Source organism: Lontra canadensis, unplaced genomic scaffold (genome assembly GCF_010015895.1).
Source record: "Lontra canadensis isolate GAN:19392208 unplaced genomic scaffold, GSC_riverotter_1.0 scaffold4, whole genome shotgun sequence".
In the NCBI taxonomy this organism is placed as follows: Eukaryota; Metazoa; Chordata; class Mammalia; order Carnivora; family Mustelidae; genus Lontra; species Lontra canadensis.
Window position 1 is genome coordinate 47,734,904 of NW_022630998.1, and position 21,637 is coordinate 47,756,540.

The following is a 21,637-nucleotide window of genomic DNA, read 5'->3' on the forward strand; positions in this document are numbered from 1 at the left end:
CGCCCCTTTTTTCCCCTCTCCACTCCAGCGTCACCTCGGCCAGGTTTTCCTCATTTCGCATTTTTCTACAATTCATTCCTGAGTCATGCATGACGACAACTTTCTCACTATTTACGTTACGCCTCCATATAACCTCAGGTGATGGTCGGGGTGACCAGAAAGAAATGAAACAGTCCAAAGGTCAGAACCCAGATTCCCAAAGTGGCCCGCAGTCCCTCGCAGCGGGCCAAGCTCCAGCGGTCGGGGCGCGGAGGCGCGCGGAGGTGGGACGCTCGCTCCCGGGCGAGCAGCTGGCTCCTCCCTCCCGCCCCTCGCGGGTACCTGGCGGCGGGCGGGGGCGGTGCTGCGCGGCGTCACGCGGCGGGGTGAGAGAGCGGGCAGGTGACAAAGCGGCGGCCTCCTCCCCTTTCACAGCTCAGTCGGCGGCAGGGGCAGCAGGGGCCGCTGTGAGGAGCTCTGCGCTCGCGCCGCCGCCCGCTGCCGCCGCCCTCTGCTCCCGCGTGTCGGCCGCTTCGGCTCCTCTCGTCGCGGGTGAGTGCGGGACTCCAAGCCCGTGAGCTGGGGCCAAACTTTTCCGGGGCGCAGAGAAGCGATGGGGGAAGGGAGCGAGACCTCGGTCGGCAGGGGTCCGGAGCGGTCAGATGGAGGGACCTGGGTACGGCGCGCGGGCAGCGGGATCCGGGTGCGGGAGACCGGGGAGCCGGGCCAGGCCCTCCGTGAGCTGTGGTGAGGCGCTTCGGAAGTTCTCGCACCTCGGCCTGTGGGTGCGGAGGGCGAAGGCCCTTCCCGCGGGAGGGCGGGACGCCGCGCTCACCTGTGCGCTCCCTGGGAGCCCCCCGCCGCCCCTGCCTCCCAAAGGGCCGGTGCTACCGGGCCGCCCTGGGGCTTAGAGCCACCCGGAGCGCTCTGGCGTGGTGGGGACCCTGCTCCTTCGGGCGGGAGGGCTCGCTGGTGGGACTGGGAGAAGGACCTGCTCGACCTTGGCCACCGAGGTCACTTTCCCAGCTCCGGGATCTGACTTCGCTAGCCACCACCCACCCCCCTCGGCAACTCCCCCAATTTCCCGAGTGCCTTTCTTTCTGTTTCCTTCCCCTCTGGGGCGCTTTTGTGTCCTCGAGGCCGGAATGAACTTGGGGGGCTGCTCTCGCAGCGTGGCGCTGCCTCTTTGGCTCCCTGAGCTACACTGTGTTCCGGCGACTGCCCCTGGCTGAGGAGGGTGTAGAGGACTGAGCCGTAGAACGGGTCGTGCTGCAGATGGAGATGGGAACACCTGTTTGATCTTACAAGCTGTCGTTGGTTAGGAAACTGGCCTTTCCCCCCTAATCAGTCAGCGCTGATTCAAACTTACCGGATGCGCAGCGAGCGCTCCTTCGAGCTCCCTGGGGATCCGGGACAGGAAGGATCCGGTCTCTCCCCGGTCCAGCTCTCTGTGGGGCTGGGGAAACACGTCCCACGCCGACTGAAGAATAGTTTTGGCGAGCCAAGCCTTTCTCCTCTTGCAGAGCTGTCCCCTCAGAAAGCGTTTTTACTTAACCCGGTACTCGCAGGTTACTTTTTGTTTCACAGCTTCCCATTTATGGTTCAACGGCTGTGAAAGAATCATCCGTACTCTATGATTGCCTCTGCCTTCTTACTAATCAGTTGCTTACTAATTCCCCTACTTTGTAGTTTCTGCTCCTACTACTGGCCAGAAATTGTTCTCCCCAAGGTCACCAAGGACTAGAAAAATCTTTTCCTCTCAATGGCAGGCATTTATTTAGTGTTTATGGGATGGGCACTGTTCTAAGAACTTACAGTAACTCCTAATCCTCGCAGCGATCCTGTGAGGTTGAAGGATTGTGATACCTCCTAACTTGCCCCAGATCACACAAGTAGCAGGAGGGGATTCCAGCTCAGGCCTCCAGCCCAACCTTGTACATGCTGCCTCACCTAGCATTCCTTGCTTCCTCCTTATTTCCCCCAGTCCTGACCCGAGTGCTTTGAAGCATCACTGACCAGGTTCCCATTCTCAGATCCCTCTTGTGTGGTTTTGTACTAGTTTAGGTTCTTTTTAATTTTTATTTATTTATCAATTATTTTTGGAGATCTCCTCTAGTTATGTGAGTTAAGATTCTGTGCTTTTCCTGTGTCTTACTCAGTTTTAGAGTAGCATCTAAAGTAGTCAGTTTATATTGTAATATTCCTCGTGGACTTGCCCTCTTTGGCCTCAAAGCCTTTCTAGCTAACATCATTTATGTCCAGGGGCCTGTCATTGTCCTAGTCACGCAGGTGCAAAACTCAGCTGTCCTGTCTCCTGTCATCTCACTCCAAATCATGGTATCTCTTCAACTTCTACCTTGTCTCTTCTTCCAGCTTTCATCGAGCCTTACCCCTCCCTGATCCTTCTTCCCCTGTCTCCCTGTTCCCTACCTCTGAACACTCATTTATCACCTATCATTTGTCACTTTCTCCTGTTGGGTATCTTCTCTTGTAAATGTTCCATGTCCATGGAAATATTGTAAACAGTGTAGGACATTACATCTTCAGGCCTTATGTGTAGTAGTCGCTTGGTAAATGTTTGCAGGATATGATGCAGTATGAATTAAGGTAGTGCACAGGTGTGCTTGATGATGGTAGAAACTTTTTTGAAAATTTTAAGCTGGGTTTTAAGGAGTTAGCATTGGTAGACATAGGTGAGCTGGCAGACATTGTGAAAGAGGAGAAAAGCCTCTGCTGGCTACGTTGCTGCAGAGAGGAATCCAGTTATCCTGGCTAAGCATTACAGTTAGTTATGTGGCTGTAGGACCATAACGGTGGATAATTATGAATCCTAATCCTACCTTAGCAAAACAAGACAAGAAACCAACATAGGAACTTACCAAAAGAAGCCATCTTTTGTTGCAAAATATAGCACATACATAAAGATCCATAAAACATAAATGAAGAGATGACCCCAGTAGACATATTTAGCAGTAGAATGACTGTCTTCTTCTGGCAGGAGATGTGATGATAGCTGGATGAGACTCCAGAGATGCCTGATAGAAACCTTTTCCCAAAAGCTCTATAAAGGTCATGTGAGCCTGGACTAGTCCCAAGAGGAAGTGTCAGGAGGTTTGCAGAGGTTTGAAGTGAGGAGAAAAGGAAACCAAGGAGGTACCTAAAGTGAGACTAGGGAACCAAAGAGAGTTTTGACTCACTGAGCATAATTCTACCACAGTGGATGTTTTGCAGTTTTGCCTTTGTCTCCATTTTTTCTATTAGCTAATGTTTCCATTTGATTTCCAAATCTCATTTCCAAAACTCCCACTGTTTGTGTTATATTCCAGCAGTTGTAAATGTGATTTTATAAACTAATCCTCTACTGTTTAACAGGTGTATCAGCAACAATTATACAAAACCTGTTACAGTAATACTTACCTTTGCAGTTACATCATTTTATGAATCAGGGTTTGTTTATGTCAGACATTGGAATGTATGTAAAAGAAAATCCCTGTCCTCAAATAATTTGTAATTAAGTGGAAAAAATAGGACTTTTTCTAATTTGTTTAATATTCTCCTTGGTGTGCTATGTATGCAAACATCAGTTTTAGGATATAGAAGAATGCTATTTACCAAACAAATAATTTTGGAGACTTTGTGTGTATATTTACATGTTAAATTGAGAACTAATCTTGAATTTTAATCTAACACATCATATAGCATGGAAAGAAGCCTGCCAGAAATACATTTTGAGAGAGGAGTATATCCTAGATGTGTTTCTGTCACTCATCCAATTTGGATCACTCACAGTTAATGAAGAAGTTGAAAATGAATGCAAATTTAGCATTTTTAAAGACTCATCTTCTAAAAAATTGAGATTTCCAGTTATACCTTCTTTAAATGTATTGAAAGCACATATTACTACATTGGGAAGTAAAATTATTGTTTGGTTAATGATAGAAGTAGTCACACCATCATAGACACTTCTAAACAGGCTATTACTCAGATGAACTAAGTTACCATATCACATATAACATACAGGTCTGCCATGTGAAATACACGTCTTCATCCATCTTGAGAAGCAGCCTCACAGACTTTGAACACAGTAGCCTAGCTTCTTCGTCCTCTCTGATATAGGTAAGAGAGCTAAATGTAGCCGAAATTAGGGAGTTTCAGAAGTTACATATTCCACAAATATTTAAATGGGTGCCCATCTTGTGTCAAGGAAAGTGATCGGCACAATGCTAGAGCCAGGGCAGGGTGTCAGGGAGGTAAACAATTACAGTGAGTGCGATCAACTATGAGCAGCACAGAGTATTGGGGAAGCCAAGTGGAAGAAGGTGGACGCCATTGTCCTCCTGAGCCAGAAGAAGAAAGAGTGGGAGTTAGGGCAGCAGAGAAATGAGGGGAGGGCAGGAAATCAGATTGAGGCTGAGAGAAGGCAGATGCCTTGCGAAGAGTAGAAGCAGTGTGGCACCAAGTGCAGAGGAGGCCTGCAGTTTGCTGAGAGCCTCGTGTGACCTGAAGGATTTGGATTTCCTCCTAAAATCTATGGGCAGCCATTGAAGACAGGCAAGAAAGTGAAAGGCCTGTTCACATTTGAATTTTTTTTTTTTTAAAGACTTTATTTATTTGACAGAGACACAGCAAGAAAGGGAACAAAAGCAGCGGGAGTGGGTGAGGGAGAAGCAGTCTTCCCCTGAGCAGGGAATCCGATGCAGGACTCGATCCCAGATCTGGAATCACAATCTGAGCCTAAGGCAGCTGCTTAACGACCGAGCTACCCAGGTGCCCCTTCACATTTGAATTTTAAAAGCATCCCTCTGACATTTTTATCTTCACTTTTCTGAAACCTCTGCTCTTCCAGGTGGAGGCGCTCTCTCTCTCTTCTCTACCTGATAGCCAGCTCATAGTTTGTTTCTCTTTGGGAAGGACAACCACTTTAATGTTTATGTTAGATATCTTGATTAAGCTCTGTTGGCATAACAATTTTGAAACAGAAAATAAGCTTTTATGACCATCCTTGTGCCACATGTTTATGAAATGCTCAAGCTTGCCTTTAAGTTTTCAGTCTTCTATTGCTGAAAAATTTGGCATCTTTTAGGTCTCATGATAGTGGCAACGAGGCATTTTACATGCGTTTTCTCATGAATCCACTGAGGCTGGCAAGGTCTGTACCATGATTCTCGTAGTACACGTGGGTGCGGAAGAGTGAAGAAAGGTGCTCAGGTCAAGAAAGCAGACAGGGTGCTCAGGATACACTGTTGGAAGTATGTAGTCAGGATCTGAACCCAGGTTAAACTATAATGTTTAGGTGCTTCCCACTCTGCATACTAACTCTGTGGGTTGAAAATTTAGAGGATATAGGACCCACTGGGGTTCTGATATCGGATGGTAGTTTGGTGAGGGCATAAGGGCAACCCTAAAGATAAACCTGATTTAGATTTTTTTAGGGTCAGTGGTAGAAATGGGAGAACTAGAAAAAGAGGGTTTGTCTAGTAGTTCCTCATGTAAATATAGCTGCTTCTCATTCCTGTCCCAAATTTCTGGGTTTTGTCTTAATAGCACATTTGTGATGTACTTGTTTGTTTATTACAATCAAATGATACAACAGAGACAGAATAAGGACAGTAAAGGGTGCTCATATTTAAGGATGACTTATCCTGTGTCTGTCCAGGATAAGTCATCTGCCCACTCCCCTTCTTATCTTTTTCCTGACTTCTCAGAGCAGACAGTGCAGTGTTGGCTTCTGTGGGTTAAAAAGATTTGCATCTCAGGGCGCCTGGGTGGCTCAGTGGGTTAAGCCGCTGCCTTCGGCTCAGGTCATGATCTCAGGGTCCTGGGATCGAGTCCCGCATCGGGCTCTCTGCTCAACAGGGAGCCTGCTTCCCTTCCTCTCTCTCTGCCTGCCTCTCTGCCTACTTGTGATCTCTGTCTGTCAAATAAATAAATAAAATCTTTAAAAAAAAAAAAATAAAAAAAAATAAAAAAAAAAAAGATTTGCATCTCAGAAGCAAGCAAATAAACAAACTAGTATTGACCTCACATTTTAATTCCTCTGCTGTTTTTCCTTCACTTAACCAGAAGGCACCTGCTTATACCTTTGGCCTCTGAAATTCTAACAGGTGTGACGTTAACTTGAAGGAAATTAAAGGAAGGAGGTAGAAGTGACATTCCTAGGAAACCAGAGTCCAGATACCGATTATTCAGTAGTTTAGAGTGAGTTCCTGTGTAAATGGAGAGTGGAATTTAAAAAAATAATGTTGCAGGAAGTACTATTCATTGTTCAAAGGGAGAAAAATAAATAGGTAGTAGATAATACTTAACATTGAATATAGCTCATGTTTCTTAAAGAATTCTAGGTTGGGCATAGGCACTTGCCATTTCTCTAGGTAAAAGACAGTAAGATGTTATCAATTGCATATGGTTTATCCTAATGAAAAACAGTTCTCTTGACATCTGACAGGTTGACCCAGTGAGCTGAGCCTATACTCTTCATTTCCCCTTCATGCAGTCTGTGTGTGGCCAGGTCTGGTGAACACAGGCTGCTGGTAGCTTGTTCCCTGATCCAGCTGCTGGGTTACTGGCTCAGCAGCAGTCTATTGTGTTTATCATAAACCTGTTGGTGCCAGTTACACTTTTTATTGTGATGAGATCATTAAAATACCAGTAATGGTTGTGTCAGTCTATGAGATGCCAGTGCAAGAGGAAAGGGTATTGTTTCTGTGAAAGGAATATTGAATTCTTTAGAAAGAGTCCATAAAAGTGAGCGACAAAAAAGTGGTCAGGAAAACTGTAAAAGGTTAGAGAGAAAATTATAAACATTAGAAAGAAAATATCATGACCTTGCTTTACAAGTTTATTGTTTTGTCTTTGTTTTTTTAGTTTTTAGTCCACTTAGAAAATTAAAACTGGAAATTGTAGAAAATAAATTCTGACTGTGTTTCTGTAAGAAAAATTGGGGGGAGGAATTCTTCGAGAAAAATGTTGGAATTACTTTGGGAAATTGGGGAATTAATGCATATTTATGTACTTTAAGGTAAAGTAAACATTTATGGCTATACATAATTTTTTGATTCTTCAAAGTTTTTTTTTTTTTAATTAAAGATTGATTTATTTGAGAGAGAGAGTGCATGCCTGGTGGGAAAGGGTAAAGGGAAAGGGAGAGAGAATCCTAAGCAGACTCCCTGCTGAGCATGGAGCCTGATGTAGGGCTCTTTCCCACAACCCTGAGATCATGACCTGAGCCAAAACCAAGAATCAGATGCTCAGGCCCAAACAATTTTTTTGATGAACCAACTAGAACCAGTCAAAATTGCTGCTGCTGTTAGTCGGACTCTAACAGTTGATGCCATCACGTAGTGAACAGTCACAGCCTTTGCCTCTCTTGTTACTTCAAGGGCCTACATTAACAAAGGACAACTTTGGCATTGGGAGTATGAAAAGCAGGGCACATGGAGACTTTTTTTCTTTGCTTACCATATCATGCTAATGGCACATAACCCATATTTCTTATTTTTAAGTAGACTTTTAGCGACTGTATAACATTCAAGTTTATTTTAATAATGTGTACCAGTATATGGATCCTAGGGCTGATTTCTGTCTCCTTTAAGTGACTTCTGTAAAAACTGAAAGCAGGGGCGCCTGGGTGGCTCAGTGGGTTAGGCCTCTGCCTTCGGCTCAGGTCATGATCTCAGGGTCCTGGGATCGAGACCCGCATCGGGCTCTCTGCTCGGCGGTGAGCCTGCTTCCTCCTCTCTCTGCCTACTTGTGATCTCTCTCTCTCTCTGTCAAATAAATAAAATAAAAATCTTAAAAAAAAAAAAAACTGAAAGCAAAAATTGAAAAAAAAAAAAAAGTCCATAGTATAGTATTAGCTAGAGTCTATTAAACTTAATAAATTTCTGAGTGTTACTAAGCTAGATCAGTTGAACTAGACAGGGTGTAACTTATTCTAGATTCAAATACTCATTTTAGAGGTATAATAATTATTTTCTGAAGAATTACAAGTTAGTGAAAAAAGACCAAACTTGTAAAATAGAAAAAACAAAAGTACATTTTTAGAGTAATAACATTTATTGAATACTTGCTATATGCCAGGCATTAGAATGACTTTTACATATGCCTTATCTCATTTAATCTTCATAGGAGCCCTACTGGGAAGGTTATATTGTTTCCGTTTCCTGCTTCCCTCCCACCGGGTTATGCCTCATCATTGTTCTTGCACCTAAGGGGTGAAGAGGTAGAGCCTTTACTGGGACATGAGCATGTGGATTATTATTAACATGTTAAAGTGTTGTGACCTGGAAAGGACCTCCGTGATCATTTAGGCCAACCTCCTCCATGACAGGTGAGGAAACTGACACCCAGTAAAACCAAGTCATTTAGCCAAGACCACAGGCCTGTTGGTCATACTGGGGCCAGAAACAAATTCTTTTTATCAGAGTCCAGTGCTTTTCTAACCTCCTTATTTTTTTTCCTTTGTTAGCCTTACTCTGAACACGACTTTACTACTGAATTTTGAAGTACCTGAATCACCCCACCCCATCTTTGTCTACAAGTAACAATATTGATTACTTCATGTATCTTACTGTAGAATATGAATGGGGCAAGGGTCATGTTTCCCCTTGTGTTACATGTAGAAAACCTGAAGCTCAAAGCAACACAGTGATGTCCTCAGGCCCATGTATTATAAAACCCAGCCCCAAGCTATGACTTGTAAAGGACGTGAAAGTGTAAATGAAATGTAAAGGAAGAAAAATACATTATATTAGCAAAGATGATTAAACCATCTAAAAAAGTCTAGATTCTCATAATGATAGACAATAATACTTCACATGAGGTAGAGCAGGGCTTTTTAATCTAAGGCTGGCCTATGGATGGAATTCAGAGGGTCCGTAACTGTCCAAAACATCAGATATAATTATGTATACATGTGATCAGAAAGATGGCCCTATAGCACTTGAGTCTCAAAGGATAAAAGTTATCGATTTAGGAAAGACATGAAATAATATATTTCATAAGTAAAATGCTTAATAAAATTTAACTGTGTACATGGAAAAGGATTTGCCTTTAATGTGAATGTGGAATTAAGCATATAATGTCGATGTGACCCAACTCTGTAGGCTTTATCCATGTTACAAGGATGCAATTAGTACAAATAGTTGGACCCTCGAAGGAAGATATCATTTCCTGCATGCATGATAAGTTTTCATTTCCATTGTCCCAACTCTCTGGGAATAAAGGCCTCTACTTATTTTTGAACTAAACATTGCCTATTTGCTATGGGCTGGACACTGGAGATGTAAGAATATAGAAGTCACTCTCCTCATTTCTGTCTTTATCTTATGCCCACATCCAAATTTGCAGCAATTGTGTCAGTTACGTCCACAAAGCCTATACTGAATCTCTCTACTTCAGTAAACTCCTAAGCGTTCTGTCTCACTACAGTCAATTCTTTACTGAGCACCCAAGTTAATTTTTAAAAACATAAGTCCTGTCACTCCTTTGCTTAAAAGATCCTGTCACTATTTGGTTTAAAAGCCTCCAATGTGAATTTCCATTTTGTAAGATGTGGACTTTGAGAGAGAGATATGTTTGCGCAATGATATGAATATATCAAATACTGCTGAACAATACACTTAAAAATGGTTAGGATGATAAATTTTATGTTATGAGTATTTTACCATAAGTTTAGAAAAGGAAAATAAATAATCTGCAACAACAACAACAAAAACCTCTGGTGGTTTCCCCAGATGGACCTAGAATAAAACCCCTGCTCTTTAACTGAGGCCTCAAGATCCTGTGTTTCCATGTCCCTGAGGCATCCAACATCACTCTCTTCCTTGTGCTCTGCTTTCTGTTCCTCTGACTTAGTGACTTTGCTCTTGGCTCCAGGTCTTTGCCCTTATTGTCCTCTCCAAGACCACTTTTCCTCCAGATCTTCTCAAATGTTCTAGCTCTTTCTGACTACCCCTGTACTGTTGCAGCCCTCCGCCCTGGGTGACCCTGTCCTATCACTGTGTTCTGTTTCATTTTCTTCTGAACTTTTGCCACTACCTGTCTTATTTATGTTTGTGTTTGTTTACTTGTATATCTTCCCCTACAAGTAGACTGCTTGAGAGTAGAGATCTTGCTGTATCCTTAGTGTGGAGAAGGGTGCTTGGCACATAGTAGGTTGTTTGATATTTATTGAATAAATGAATGGAGATATGGTCCCTTCCCCTAAGGACCTTGCAGTTTCTGTTACTGATTCTCAGTCTCAGTTGTGATTCTGAGCAAGGTCTTTGAGAGCTTCTCAACTAGGTCTCACATAAAGAATGGGCAGCTAGGTCTGCGCAAAATGATGTGGGGAAGGAGGAGGAGAGAATGATGTTGGGGCCAAAAGAGTAAAAAACACACGAACTAATTTTTCTCATTCAAGGATAGAGAGAAACTTGTCATCTCTTCTATCTCCCTCTTCATCTAAAAACAAAACAAAACAAACATCTAAAAACAAAACCAAAAAAGCACAAGAGTGAACAAAACTATAGCTATATATCAGTATCCAGGCATGAACCCTGCCCAAACCAAGCTTAAAATGAAAATTGTATATGATATTATATATCACATTCCCAGAAATGCTTGATTCCTCTGGACCATTTGCTCTTAGAGGGTCCATTATGAGTCTTCAGTTATATTAGTCAATAAGACTGTCCTGCCAAAATGAATCCATAATCTTACCAATCTTTTTATGATTCCAGAATTATCTTCTCTAGCACACACTTCCCCAATGATGATCAAAATTTACACTTTCCATCCTGCTGTCAAACTACAGGCCATTTTGTAGATAACTGGAGTTTATGTTCATGTTTTTTATTAATATTTTTCATGGCAAATATAAAAAAAGTATAAAGAAATATGATATGGACACATTTCTGTGCCTACTGTAAAAAATCATACTTTCACATAATCAGAAAAATCAGATTATTTTTTGACTACGATAATAGTATATGCTAATTTTAGATTAGAAAACTAACAAAAAATAACAACAACAACAAAAAAACTTGTAACAAAAAAAGACCTCACCCAGAATCCTACCAACCAGAAATTACCATTGCTAACATTTTGATAAATTGCTCTGCAGTCTGTAAAGTCATTTTTAAAATGTTGAAGTTTTTCTTGAGGGAAAAGAATTGACAACTATTTAAGTAAAGAATAAGAGTCACCTAGTATACTTAAAAAAATTTTTTTTACAAGCATTTGCAACATGGGTATTTTATTTCTTCCTTTAGAGAAAACGCATATTAAGGAAATTTCCAGTATTTATAAGTGTAGAGAGAATAATATAATGAACTGGATGAACACATCACCCAGGCTCATGGCTAATCTTATTTCATCTGTAAATATTCCAGTATGTCTTCCAAAGATAAGGCCTTAAAAAAAGTTACTACAATTATTATACCTTGCAATAAAAAAATAATTTTTATGCTCTTAAAGGTACATGATAATTTATAAAGAAAAAAAGGGGAAAATTCTGAGAATCTCTGAATAATTTATATCTGTTTTAATTATTGTGAGGGTATATCAAAGAGAATTTGGGGAACAGCAAGAACATCTATTTGGCCGAGAGGGTATTTGATCAGGAATCAGAGTAAGAGGGGAGGGTCAAGGGTGGGTGGGGTCCAGTTAGTCTATGGTCAGGAATTCCCCCTTGGTTCAAAACTCCATTATATATTGCTAGAGGGTTCTGAAAAGAGGAAAGACCTGGTCAGAGTGTTCTGAGTTGGGCAATTCAGACTGCTGGCTGGTTGCACTGTCAGTGGAGAGAAAAGTAGGGTGTACAATGGAGGAGGTTGATCCCTTGAAGCTGCACAAAGCCTCGGTGACTGAGAAGGGCAGGGACAGTGCAGGAAAAGTGAAGAAAGTCTGGATGAGGGAAAGTTGGAGGTCAAGGTTCCAAGCCTAGAAACATGGGTAGATTGTGGTGCCCAAATCAGTCTTGGGGAAACTGGGTTGGAAAATGCTTTGTGTGAGATTCTGGAAATTTCTTCATTTCTATTCCTTGATAATCATTGCAGGTTAAGTAAACAAGCTCATTTGTAGAACTCGAGACTTCTAACCAAGGTGGCCTCGTACTTGTGAGATATTTCACAAATCAGGTAGTTAAAACTCATAATGTTAACTGAAGCTAGAAGAACTAGACTTTCTCTCTTGCCTCTCTCCTCTCCCACCAAGAGGAGAATCCGTGGAAGTTATTTAAGTATCTCATGTAAAACTCACTGGGAAGAAAAGTCTTTCTTTGTTTACCTAGAAATACATTTGTAAATATTTGCCATGACCCCTTTTATATTTTTTTATAGGGCAGTCATTGTTCTTATCTTGTGCTACCTGCCATTTCTGTTTGCAGATGCTGGCCTATTGTTTGGAAGGGCCGTAGCTGGAGAGACTCACACTGAGACAATATTGAACTATGCTATATTTTTCTCTCCAGATAAATAGTGGGGGGAAATATTAGTATAAGTTGTTGCTTCTGGAATCTTTCATACCAAAATTATCTTACCTAAAAATTAATTAATGCTATTTAGCAGTACTATCTTGTATTACAAATATATTTTATATACATTATGCATTAAATCAATATGTTTACTAGCCCAAGAATGTAACTGCACTTTTCTTTGGAAAATTTTTCTTTGGTTAAAATAACCAAATTATATATTTCATTTTCAATTGGAGATGTTTTTTGCAGACATGGAATAAATGCAAATCTTGTCTCAACATTGTATTAGTTTTTAATTTGTTAAACAAAACTGAGACACCTTAATAATAACCGTTTTATTAAAACTGAATGAAGAAGGTTGTGTAGATACAGGAACAGCCCGCTAACTCAGAAGACATTTATCATGAAGTTTCGGTACCTAAAATGCTGTTGGAAATCAGTAAGAAAGCAGAGAAATCATCCCCAAGCAGAAAAAAACTGTGTCCTGAAGTCTGTTGAGTAAATCTTTATTTGATCCATAGGGAGAGCCTCTCGTGTTTAATTGTAGACTGTTTACTATTATTTTAAATATTCCAACATCCTTGGTTATTTTATTGCCCATCCCATAGCAGATTGAGGACATCAAATGAGAAAAAGTATGATCTTATAGAAATGGCAATGCTGGTAACAAGCCAAGTGTGGTGGCTAACCAGCTCATGGGGAGAGACAGGGAATCTATTAAAAGCAGATGCAGATATTTGAAATGCTTGTCAATTTGGAATTTTTTAGTGTAGGGCAAAGGTCATAGCTCTAGCTCTGGTAGTCACAGAGTGCACTGCTCTCAGTAATATCCCCAAATCATCTAGGCAAGTACAGGGTATAAGATGATTGTAATCTTTCAAAAGATGTTTTCTTTCTTTTTTTTTTTTTTTCAGATGTACTTTTTAAAGTAATTATACCTACAGATAAGCATTTCTGTTATCTAAAATGTTTATTTCCATGGAACACTGCATTCCAATGGATAAGGCTGAATAAATGAATTGTACCCATAAACAGAAAAGCAGGATGAAGTTATTTAATCTTACTATTGGTTAATTTTCTTATTCACAATTTTCTTTGGGACCACTTGTTTTTCTTCATTTTATGGGCTTATCTGTACCTTTCATGGATGTGTATTATTATGTATTATATAATACTTTCCCCATGCTTTTGATTATTGTGTTCTCTAGGATTCATCAATCCACACAGTCCACCTCTGGGTACTGTCTCCCTTCCCTAATGGAGCTCCTGCCTGATTCCTCTTCCTACCTGGACTGAATCTGTTATTGCCAATTCTGGTTTGTCTGAAAGGCAGGGTATTGGAGACCAGTTGACTCTCCCTCTTCCTCTCATTCTTGTAATTCTTGGTTACAGCCTTTCTCTTGTCTCCTGCTGTTATCCACATTTTCATCATTGTCTAATATCCTTTGAACCCATCTTCCATTGTGTTCACAAACTCCCCTCGGTCTTCTGTCCCATCACCTTCTATGTATAACTGAATATGGCTCTTTCTCCCCCCCCCCATGTCCATACACTGCTTATGAGAAGGCTCATCCATTCATCCCCTTAACAAATATTTGAGTGTCTGCCATATATCAGGTGCTATCTTGGTGTTAGAGAGGCAGCAATGAAAAAAATGGATAAAGAGGGGCGCCTGGGTGGCTCAGTCAGTTCAGGTCATGATCTCAGGGTCTTGGGATCGAGCCCTGCATCGGGCTCTCTGCTCAGCGGGGAGCCTGCTTCCTCCTCTCTCTCTGCCTGCCTCTCTGCCTACTTGTGATCTTTGTCTGTCAAAAAAAATAAAAATCTTTTAAAAAAAATGGATAAAGATCTCTGCCTCTGAACAGCTTATATTCTAGAATATTATGGAGGAGTGGGGGGAATCACACAAACAAATAAACAGAACATTGGTGAGATATAGATAAATAATGTTAAAGAGTGCTAGGGAGAAAAATAAAGAATAAAGATAGGGAAGTGCATAGTGGTAGGGTGCTGAAGGTGACATTTTAGCAGAGATCTGATGGAAATAAAGCCACAGTCATGGCAGATATCTTGAAGACGAGAATTCCAGGTAGTGGGGATAGTGGTTTCAAATGCTTTGAGGCAAGAGCATTCTTGACGTGTTCACAGAAGGGCAAGGAACCCAATGAGGCTGAATCTAAGAAAAGAACTGGGAAGGAGGAAAGGTCAGAGAGATTGTCAGCGCACAGATTGTGGAGGGTTGTATGGCCCATTGTAAGGTAGAGAGACATTGGTATGTTTTAGGCAGAGAAATGATAGGATTTGGGTATTTTTTGTTTTGTTTTGTTTTCTCTAGTGTGAAAAATACATTAAAGAAGGACAAAGGTGACATTGGGAAGACCAGTTGGGGAGGCTATCAGTTAAGGGACGACAGTGGTTTGGATGACAGTTGGAATGTAAGTGGCTGGATTCTAGAATATAGAACAATATAGAAGACAAGGTTGTCAGGATTTCCTGATAGGTTTGTTATGGAGGTGAGAGAAATGGAGACTTTCTCCCATATTGAAACATACTAAGGGAGACTGGCCAGAATTTCCCTCTCTTCCCATTGCCACGTCTGAATCAAACTGTTACTTTTCCACTTCCATGATAAAATAACACTTGCCTTTTCTGATTGTCTCCCTCTCAGGCTCTCTGCACTCTCTACTTCCTAACCCTCTTTGTTTATCATTTTTCTCTTCACTCCAATAATGCATTGTGGATTTTGACATCTGACTTGCCCACCTCCCTATCCCCATACCTACTGTCACTCTGGGGGACTTAAAGAATCCTTTATGATACCAGTGTGTCAGTTCCTTGTCTGACCCGTCTGTGATCATGTCTGTTGCACCCCTCTTCTGACCATAGTAACCCTCTCTTCAGCTATCCTACACCTCCCTCTGTTCATGTTCAGAGAGACCTTAGTTTTCCCTCAGTTTCTCAACAATAAACTTGTTTCACTTTCATATGTATCTGGCAAAGCACCAACTCCAAACTCACCCTGCAGCCATCCTCCGCACATATATCCAGGCATCTAAACAGCATTGCAGAAAGTTGGGTGGGATGATGAATCTGTTGGTTCATGGTTTCCAGTCTCAGTTTAACTCTGACCCCCGATTACCTCATCCTTTCACTCAGTGACTCTCAACCTTGATTGCATAATAGAAACCTTTGGGAACTTTAAAAAACCCAAATGCCTGGGCTGCCAAGGCCTAGTGAATCTGAAATTTTGGGGTATAACTCAAACATCAGTATTTCTTCATCTCCAGGTAATTCCATTGTGCAACCAAGATTGAGAACCACTGCTTTAAATTTGTCCTTGCAAGATGTTCATTTTTCCATTCCTCTCAAAAGGTATCCTGTTCCCCCCATGCTCTCCAGAACCACCCCACTGAACCCAATTTTATAAACTCTCAGCAACTGGCCTCACTTCCTGTTTTGCTAGAAAAACTGAAGCTTTTGTTGCTGAATCTCTTTGAATTTTCTGTCTGCATTTAGTCAAGTAAACATTTAATTGGGTCCTAGTTTGTGTGAGGCATTGTGCTAGACATTGAATACAGATACAGGGCAAATACAGCCAATGCCTTCCTGGAGTGTTTGGTCTAGGGCTGCGTGCAGGCAGATAAACAAGGCAGTTACAGCACTTGGTAAGTGCTATGGTGAGGCATTAAGGTATTACTGAAGCACAAAGGTAGGGCCCTAATCCAGACATGGATCGTGGGGAAGCCTTCCTTCCTTCCCTGTTACTAAGCTCTTCTATGATTGCTTTCCTTTCTCTTTTTCTTTCTTGGAGGATGAGGTGTCATCCTGCTCCAGTGGAAGAAGGGCACCATCTTATATTTGTCTCCATTCTCTCCATTTCTCCTCCAGATCTTCATTGGTTGTTCCTCCTTGTTTCTCTCTATGGCTTCTTCCCCTCCTTATAAACGTACTTCAGGTTTTACAAAAATGGTAAAGCTTGGTTTTGCATCTTCTTTCTCTTCTTCTGGCCTCTTAAGCAGGCCTCTTCAGAGTGGTTTGTCCAGTGACTTCTGTTACAGCTTTTATATTTTGGTTTCTGCCTCATCACTCAGCTTTATCTTCCTAAAGTCACGGGGGCTACCAGGCTAACTTAAGTTGGTGGAAACCATTCAGTTCTGTCACCCTGGGCCTCCCTGCACACATGGCTGTGTTCATCACTGTTCCTTCTTCAGAATTTTCTCCACTTCTTTTCTCCTGTGATTCTGCATGTGCTCATTTCTCCTGATATCATCTTCCTTGTGCTTATAAAGGTTGGTATTCTTAATTGGTTTGTCCTTACACCACTATTTTTCCTTATTCATCCTTTAATGTGGTTTTAATCACCATCTAGGTGTGAATGCTTCCACAGTCTGTATCTTCCACCTTGACCTTTTTCCCCAGTGCTTGCTAGGCATCTCCACCTGAGTGTTCCATAGGTTCGTCACAGTAAAATTTATGAATCCTTTGCCGCTTTAATCTGTTCCTCTTTCTGTTTCCATTATCTCATCTGGTGGTACAACTATGCATATAGTCACTCAAACCAAACCAGAAACTTGAGTCAAGTTACCCTTTCCCTTAATTGTCTAGTGAATCACCTAACCTTTCCTGTATTGACTCGTAAATATTTCTTGACTTTGTGTCTACCACCACTGCGTATCAACCAACTATCTCTATGCTTGTTGAAGCCTTTAAGCATTTCTCATTGGGATGTTTGTAGTTAAATCCCGATTGGTGTTCCTACCCTTAGGCTCACCCCTTCACATTCATTCTGTGCACAGCTAGGTTACAACACTGGTTTAAAACCCATCAGAGGCTCCCTTTGCCTATAGCTAAGCACTGAGCACTGAGGCATTGCTTTTGGGGTAAGCTTTTGTGGGGGCAGGGGTTCAGGTGGTAGAACATTGGTAGAACTATCTGGTTAAATTATTTTACATACTTATGCTTCTGCATAATATTTCACCTTTTGGAAGTTTTCCGCTGCCTGTGCAATATCTTTTCTCACTATTCCTCATTGACGCTTTTTTCTCAGTGTATTTGCCCATCCTGGTGCCACAAAGTGTTCACTTCCTCCCCATCACTAAGAAGTAGCTTAGATCTCATGTCTTCCCGGAAGTCTTCTAATCATTCATGTCTTCGTTGATTTATTTACTGCTATTTATTGAACAACTGCATTGTTTTAGGCAGCCAATAACATCCCAGAAAGTAGGACATGAGAACATACCTGAGTGCATTACAGCTGTACTTTTCAGACTATCTGTGGTAGTGGACCAGTTGGGTTTTTTGTTTGTTGGGTTTTGCTCTATCATGGACCAAGAAGTGGTCTTGTTGCACGTGGTTAAAATGCAGTTTGGGCCACATGTGACTCACCACACAAATTCAACAACACCCAAACTGGTCTATATCTTGTTTGACAAGTATTACCAACTTGGATGTTACTGCAATTCCAATTGCTATAAACATTTCTAAATGCTTACACTTGATTTCTGAACTTGGCTTGATCGAGCCAGGTAAGGAGCCATTTGTTCTTTTGTACCAGTCCGCAGGCCACCTTTGAGTAGCATTGCACTAGACGGTTGCTGTCAGTGCAGTGGTAGAAGAGGGGACAGCTTACACCAGGGGCTCAGGAGAGACCAGACACTTTCCCTGAATGGTTGAGCTGTAAGGGCTGGAGAATTCCTATTAGAGAAAGGCAAAATCTTAAAAAATGAGATCTGTTTACCAGCTAAAGGAACATGGCTTTTTAGTCATCAGGAAAAATTAGAGCGTAGAGTGAGGGCAATTGGAGTAGCCTGGGACTGCTGAGTCTATCGTAGTAGGTGTATAGTGCGAGGGGGCTGCTGGAAGGTAAGGGATGAGGCTGGAGTCAGGCGTTGATTTTTTTTTTTTTAATTTTTAAAAAATATTTTATTTACTTAATTGTCAGAGAAAGAGAGTGAGAGAGTGAGCAAGCACAAGCAGGGGGAGTGGCAAGCAGAGGGAGAGGGAGAAGCAGCCTCCCCGCTAAGCAGGGAGCCCAAAGGACTTGATCCCAAGACTCTGGGATCATGACCTGAACCGAAGGTGGACGCTTAACAGACCGAGCCACCCAGGTGTCCCAGGGGTTGATTTTATTAATTCAACAAATACTTTCTAAGAGTCAGCTATGTAGCAGATCCTTCCTAGGCCCTGGGAATTAGAAGCCAAGGAGAGACAGTTTTTGCCCTACTGGAGTTTCGAAGTATTGCTAAGAGTCTCTAAGGAGTTAGACTTTTACATGTAAGCTATCTTCGAAGGATTTTTGAGCTGGTGCACAGCATGAACAATTTAATTCGTGGAGAGATAGCTCAGGTGGATTATGGGAAATTATGGCTATCAAATCTGGAAAGTTAGTTGAGAGGCAATTCATCCAGCCAAAAGACGATCAATGTCAGGAAGGAGCAGTCAGAGGTTGAGGAAAGGAGTAGGGAAAGGGACTTTTATAAGAAATATTATTAGGGTGATATAAACCACAGGTCTTGAGGGGTCAGTGAAGTTTAGGAAGGCTTGCAATTTCTGACTCGTGAAAAGGTTGATGGTATAATTCGGTGGGAAAGGGGTTTTTTGATAGGGCAGGGATCAGAGCAGTGGTAAACAAACTGTCTGAGGTCACACCAGTTAGGTGCCTGCTGTTTGTCCTGGAGCGCATTGTGCTAACCTCTGTCATTGTGTTGGTCAGTGGGTCTCTGTATTTGTGAGCTCCTTAAGAAACTGTACTGTTTTCTATCCTAAAACTTGGCACAGGGCCTAATGTGTAGTAACAAATCATCGCACGTAGTGGATTAAAACAACACAAATTTAAAACTCATGTGATTTCTTTATTATGTTCTATAGCTCAGAAATCCGGGTTGGCAAGGGTGATTGTTCTGCTCCGTGTTTCTCAAGGTGTTGGCTATCTGGCCTTTTCTCAGAAGGCTCTAGAATGAATCTGTTTCCAGGCTTATTCAGGTTTCTGGCAGAATGCAGTTCTTTGTGGTTGCAGGACTGAGGTTCCTTTGTCTTTGCTGGCTGTCAGCTAGAGGATATGCTGAGGAGCCTCTCTCCAGTCCTCATACATCGGCCCCCACATCTCAGAGCCAGCAGTGGTGCTTCAAATCCTCATGCTTCGAATCTCTTTGCCTTTCTCCTCTGCCACATCTCTCTTGTCTTTCTCTTCTTGCAGCCAGAAACAGTTCTCTCTTTGTAAGGGCTACCATGTAATTATCTTGGGTCTACCTGGATAACCCAGGAAAATTTCCCTGCTTTAAGGTCTGTAACCTTAATTATTTCTGTAGAGTCCCTTTTGCAGTGTAACACAGTTACGGATTCCAAGGATTAGGGCATGAGCATTTCAGGGGCATTATTTTGAACATTATTTTGCTAACTGTATTAGTGAGTATCCACCAGTTCATGTAGGGATGTCATGGTTCTTAAACACTTATACATTCTGGCACCTCCTATTTGTACAGGGAAGTACAAGGAGGGTAAGTCTTACCCAGTGTCAAAGGGAAATAGGAGCAGAGGTAGATCACAGCCTTCAGTTCTAGTCTTTCTTCTAATCACCCATCTGTTTATTCATCCCATCCATTTGTCTATCCATCTATCCCATCCTTTCATCCTTTCTGTCATTCATTCATTCTTAAGCTTTATTTCAAGGGTTTGTGCTAGTTTGGGAAATGAGAAAGAAATTGAGCTACTAAAATAAATAAATAATACCTGATTGTGTCAGCTAATTCTCAGTATTTTGGAGTCTCCCATCAAGTTTTCTTAAATCCGTGAGATCTGGTGATGACTTTGACTTGTGTGGATGATGTTACTGTCCCTATTTAGTGAACAATCTGTTTTTAGCCTGATGTGGCCTCAATCCTGTACCAAGGATTCAGTAAATATATATAATTATGATCATTGCTGCTTGGTTTACTCCATGTTTAGCCATAAAATGTAGGAAACACCGATAAATACATATTATTGTTTTTATTTTTAACTTCATTCAAATATGTAACCAGTGTTATCAGTTTTTTATTGATCTTTCCAGAGATATTTTATGCATGTAACAAAGAAGTTTTTGTCTTATACTGGGCATTAATTATAGTAATATTATTAGTTTATAGGTAAAGCTGCTTCATTCTCTTTTGTAACTGCATAGGATTACCTGGGGTGAATATACCAGCTTGTTAAGAAGTCTCACCTTGGTGGTGACTAACATAACACAATAAAAATAAATAAACAAGCAAATTAATTAATTAATTAAAAGTAAAATTTAAAAAAAAATCTCACCTTGGTGGACATTTGGATAGTTTCTACTTCTTTTGCTATTAAAAGATTATTGTAAAAAAATCTTGTACATGCACTTTTCACAGAGATATTAAGCATGCACATAGAACAATTGTACCTCAGCAGTTATTGCCAAATTAGAGGTTGTGCCAATTCACATTCCCGTCAGCAATGTATGAGACTGTTTCTCTCCACCTTGGCCAACAAAATATGTCATCAAACTTTATGGTCCTAAACAATCTGATTAGGAAAAAGTGGTATTTCTATTTTTCTAGTTTGAATTTGTATTTGTCACATGGCTGAGTAAGGTTGGTCATCTTTTTTTAATATGTTTTTTTCTATTTCTATTTCATTTTTTATAAACTCTTTGTATCTTGTGTTTTTCTGTTGGGTATTGGCTTTTTTCTTACTAATTTGCTGGTAGTCTATTGATTAAGGAAATTAGCTGATGGGATGCATATATTTCAGGATATGGAATGGGATGTAAGATGTATATATTTTTTCTTTGTTTTATTTTGATTTTATATGCTTAGGCTTTGTGATGCATAAACATTTAATTGTATGTGGGCATATTTAGTTAATCTTAACATCCTTGTCTTCTGTGCTTTATGTCATTATTGAAAAGGTCTTTCTTATTTCAGTATTACAAAATAATTACCTCAGGTTTCACCATATTTTTCAAATCTTTTTATTTTGAAATAATTATAGATTTATAGGAACTTGTAAAGTTAGTACAGAAAGATTCCATGTACTCTTCTTTAGTCAGTTCCCCTAACCAGTAGATATTTTTATGGTTTTATTTTTTGTGTTTAAATTCTTGATGCATCTGAAATTTATTTTGGTATGAGATATGGATTCCAATTTATTTTTTGCGACTTGGTTACCTATTCACCCTAACATTATTTACTGAATAAT

General features: G+C 41.0%; 1 protein-coding gene across 1 annotated transcript in view; it reads left to right on the forward strand.

Moving 5' to 3' along the window:
• Positions 1 to 398: 398 nt before the first annotated feature.
• ELOVL7 (ELOVL fatty acid elongase 7) overlaps positions 399 to 21,637 on the forward strand; it is a 73,206-nt gene continuing 51,967 nt past the window's right edge. The window contains exon 1 of the mRNA XM_032850017.1: positions 399 to 531. The gene's annotated coding sequence lies outside the window, so the exon portion shown is untranslated. The remainder of the gene's footprint in view (positions 532 to 21,637) is intronic.